A 5,145-nucleotide genomic window follows, 5' to 3' on the forward strand; every position below is an offset into this window, starting at 1 on the left:
GGGTCTGTCACTGTATAACACTGGGGTACGGTACTGGTGGGGGAGGGTCTGTCACTGTACAACACTGGGGTACGGTACTGGTGGGGGAGGGTCTGTCACTGTGTAACACTGGAGTACAGTACTGATGGGGACGGGTCTGTCACTGTATAACACTGGGGTACAGTACTGGTGGGGGACAGGTCTGTCACTGTATAACACTGGGGCACAGTACTGGTCGGGGACAGGTCTGTCACTGTATAACACTGGGGTACAGTACTGGGTGGGGACAGGTCGGTTACTATATAACACTGGGGTACAGTACTGGTGGGGACAGGTGTGTCACTGTATAACACTGCGGTACAGTTCTGGTGGGGGAGGGTCTGTCACTGTACAACACTGGGGTACGGTACTGATGGGGGAGGGTCTGTCACTGTGTAACACTGGGGTACGTTACTAGTGGGGGAGGGTCTGTCACTGTATAACACTGGGGTACAGTACTGGTGGGGGACAGGTCTGTCACTGTATAACACTGGGGTCCAGTACTGGTGGGGACAGGTCTGTCACTGTATAACACTGGGGTACAGTACTGGTGGGGACAGGTCTGTCACTGTATAACACTGGGGTACAGTACTGGTGGGGACAGGTCTGTCCCTGTATAACACTGGGGTACAGTACTGGTGGGGACAGGTCTGTCACTGTATAACACTGGAGTACAGTACTGGTGGGGACAGGTCTGTCACTGTATAACACTGGGGTACAGTACTGGTGGGGGACAGGTCTGTCACTGTATAACACTGGGGTACAGTACTGGTGGGGACAGGTCTGTCACTGTGTAACACTGGGGTCCAGTACTGATGGGGACAGGTCTGTCACTGTATAACACTGGGGTACAGTGCTGGTGGGGACAGGTCTGTCACTGTATAACACTGGGGTACAGTACTGGTGGGGACAGGTCTGTCACTGTATAACACTGGGGTACAGTACTGGTGGGGACAGGTCTGTCACTGTATAACACTTGGGTACAGTACTGGTGGGGACAGGTCTGTCCCTGTATAACACTGGGGTACAGTACTGGTGGGGGAGGGTCTGTCCCTGTATAACACTGGGGTAGAGTACTAGTGGGGACAGGTCTGTCACTGTATAACACTGGGGTACAGTACTGGTGGGGGACAGGTCTGTCAGTGTATAACACTGGGGTACAGTACTGGTGGGGGAGGGTCTGTCGCTGTATAACACTGGGGTACAGTACTGGTGGGGACGGGTCTGTCGCTGTATAACACTGGGGTACAGTACTGGTGGGGACGGGTCTGTCCCTGTATAACACTGGGGTACAGTACTGGTGGGGGACAGGTCTGTCACTGTATAACACTGGGGTACAGTACTGGTGGGGACAGGTCTGTCACTGTATAGCAATGGGGTACAGTACTGGTGGGGACAGGTCTGTCCCTGTATAACAGTGGGGTACAGTACTGGTGGGGGACAGGTCTGTCCTTGTATAACAGTGGGGTACAGTACTGGTGGGGCAGGTCTGTCCCTGTGTAAGACTGGGGTACAGTACTGATGGGGACAGGTCTGTCACTGTATAACACTGGGGTACAGTACTAGTGGGGGAGGGTCTGTCACTGTATAACACTGGGGTACAGTACTGGTGGGGACAGGTCTGTCCCTGTATAACACTGGGGTACAATACTGGTGGTGTCAGGTCTGTCCCTGTATAACACTGGGGTACAGTACTGGAGGGGGACAGGTCTGTCAGTGTATAACACTGGGGTACCGTACTGGAGGGGGACAGGTCTGTCAGTGTATAACACTGGGGTACAGTACTGGTGGGGGACTGGTCTGTCACTGTATAACACTGGGGTACAGTACTGGTGGGGACGGGTCTGTCCCAGTATAACAGTGGGGTACAGTACTGGTGGGGACAGGTCTGTCCCTGTGTAAGACTGGGGTACAGTACTGGTGGGGACAGGTCTGTCCCTGTATAACACTGGGGTACAGTACTGGTGGGGACAGGTCTGTCACTATATAACACTGGGGTACAGTACTGGTGGGGACGGGTCTGTCACTGTATAACACTGGGGTACAGTACTGGTGGGGGACAGGTCTGTCACTATATAACACTGGGGTACAGTACTGGTGGGGATGGGTGTGTCACTATATAACACTGGGGTACAGTACTGGTGGGGGACGGGTCTGTCCCTGTATAACACTGGGGTACAGTACTGGTGGGGACAGGTCTGTCCCTGTGTAACACTGGGGTACAGTACTGGTGGGGACAGGTCTGTCACTATATAACACTGGGGTACAGTACTGGTGGGGACAGGTCTGTCCCTGTGTAACACTGGGGTACAGTACTGGTGGGGACAGGTCTGTCCCTGTGTAACACTGGGGTACAGTACTGGTGGGGACAGGTCTGTCCCTGTGTAACACTGGGGTACAGTACTGGTGGGGACAGGTCTGTCCCTGTATAACACTGGGGTACAGTACTGGTGGGGACAGGTCTGTCCCTGTATAACACTGGGGTACAGTACTGGTGGGGACAGGTCTGTCCCTGTATAACACTGGGGTACAGTACTGGAGGGGACAGGTCTGTCACTGTATAACACTGGGGTACAGTACTGGTGGGGACAGGTCTGTCACTGTATAACACTGGGGTAGAGTACTGGTGGGGGAGGGTCTGTCACTGTATAACACTGGGGTACAGTACTGGTGGGGACAGGTCTGTCACTGTATAACACTGGGGTACAGTACTGGTGGGGACAGGTCTGTCACTGTATAACACTGGCGTACAGTACTGGTGGGGACAGGTCTGTCAGTGTATAACACTGGGGTACAGTACTGGTGGGGACAGGTCTGTCAGTGTATAACACTGGGGTATAGTACTGGTGGGGACAGGTCTGTCACTGTATAACACTGGGGTACCGTACTGGTGGGGGACAGGTCTGTCCCTGTATAACACTGGGGTACGGTACTGGTGGGGACAGGTTTGTCACTGTATAACACTGGGGTACAGTACTGGTGGGGACAGGTCTGTCCCTGTATAACACTGGGGTACGGTACTGGTGGGGACAGGTTTGTCACTGTATAACACTGGGGTACAGTACTGGAGGGGACAGGTCTGTCACTGTATAACACTGGGGTACAGTACTGGTGGGGGACAGGTCTGTCCCTGTATAACACTGGGGTAGAGTACTGGTGGGGGAGGGTCTGTCACTGTATAACACTGGGGTAGAGTACTGGTGGGGGAGGGTCTGTCACTGTATAACACTGGGGTATAGTACTGGTGGGGACAGGTCTGTCACTGTATAACACTGGGGTATAGTACTGGTGGGGACAGGTCTGTCCCTGTATAACACTAGGGTACAGTACTGGTGGGGACAGGTCTGTCCCTGTATAACACTGGGGCACAGTACTGGTGGGGGAGGGTCTGTCACTGTATAACACTGGGGTACAGTACTGGTGGGGACGGGTCTGTCACTGTATAACACTGGGGTACAGTACTGGTGGGGACAGGTCTGTCCCGGTATAACACTGGGGTACAGTACTGGTGGGGACAGGTCTGTCACTGTATAACACTTGTGTACAGTACTGGGTGGGGACAGGTCTGTCACTGTATAACACTGGGGTACAGTACTGGTGGGGACAGGTCTGTCCCTGTATAACACTGGGGTACAGTACTGGTGGGGGACAGGTCTGTCTCTGTATAACACTGGGGTACAGTACTGGTGGGGACAGGTCTGTCCCTGAATAACAATGGGGTACAGCACTGGTGGGGGAGGGACTGTCCCTGTATAACACTGGGGTACAGTACTGGTGGGGGAGGGACTGTCCCTGTATGACACTGGGTCACAGTACTAGTGGGGGACAGGTCTGTCACTGTATAACACTGGGGTACAGTACTGGTGGGGACAGGTCTGTCACTGTATAACACTGGGGTACAGTACTGGTGGGGACAGGTCTGTCACTGTATAACACTGGGGTACAGTACTGGTGGGGACAGGTCTGTCACTGTATAACACTGGGGTACAGTACTGGTGGGGACAGGTCTGTCACTGTATAACACTGGGGTACAGTACTGGAGGTTCGGAGCAGTCACTGTGCAACATGTCTGACTCCCGACCGCCCAGCTAACGGGTTGAGTTTGTTGTGTCTTGTGGGCACAGGTATCACACACAGGGTACAATATTCCACCGGTTTGTACACTGTTCTGATGTCGGACCCTCAGAGAATATTACACACAAATCAACATCTGCGATTGATGACATATTGTCTGTGGTCACTACCTCACGACTGTCAACCCGACAGTGCCCACTCCCTCAGCACTGACCCTCTGACAGTGCCCACTCCCTCAGCACTGACCCACTGACAGTGCCCACTCCCTCAGCACTGACCCTCTGACAGTGCCCACTCCCTCAGCACTGATCCTCCGACAGGGCCCCCTCCCTCAGCACTGACCCTCTGACAGTGCCCGCTCCCTCAGCACTGACCCCGCGACAGTGCCCGCTCCCTCAGTACTGACCCTCCCACAGTGCCCACTCCCTCAGCACTGACCCTCCGACAGGGCCCACTCCCTCAGCACTGACCCTCCGACAGGGCCCACTCCCTCAGCGCTGACCCTCCGATAGTGCCCCCTCCCTCAGCACTGACCCTCCGACAGGGCCCCCTCCCTCAGCACTGACCCTTTGACAGTGCCCACTCCCTCAGCACTGACCCCCCGACAGGGCCCACTCCCTCAGCACTGACCCTCTGACCGGGCCCACTCCCTCAGCACTGACCCTCCGACAGTGCCCCCTCCCTCAGTACTGACCCTCTGACAGTGCCCACTCCCTCAGCACTGACCCACTGATAGTGCCCTCTCCCTCAGCACTGACCCTCTGACAGTGCCCACTCCCTCAGCACTGACCCTCCGACAGTGCCCACTCTCTCAGCACTGACCCTCTGACAGTGCCCACTCCCTCAGCACTGACCCTCTGACAGTGCCCACTCCCTCAGCACTGACCCTCTGACAGTGCCCGCTCCCTCAGCACTGACCCTCCGACAGTGCCCGCTCCCTCAGCACTGACCCTCCGACAGTGCCCGCTCCCTCAGCACTGACCCTCCGACAGTGCCCACTCCCTCAGCACTGACCCTCTGACAGTGCCCACTCCCTCAGCACTGACCCTCCGA

Source organism: Chiloscyllium punctatum, unplaced genomic scaffold (assembly GCF_047496795.1).
Source record: "Chiloscyllium punctatum isolate Juve2018m unplaced genomic scaffold, sChiPun1.3 scaffold_366, whole genome shotgun sequence".
Classification (NCBI taxonomy): Eukaryota; Metazoa; Chordata; class Chondrichthyes; order Orectolobiformes; family Hemiscylliidae; genus Chiloscyllium; species Chiloscyllium punctatum.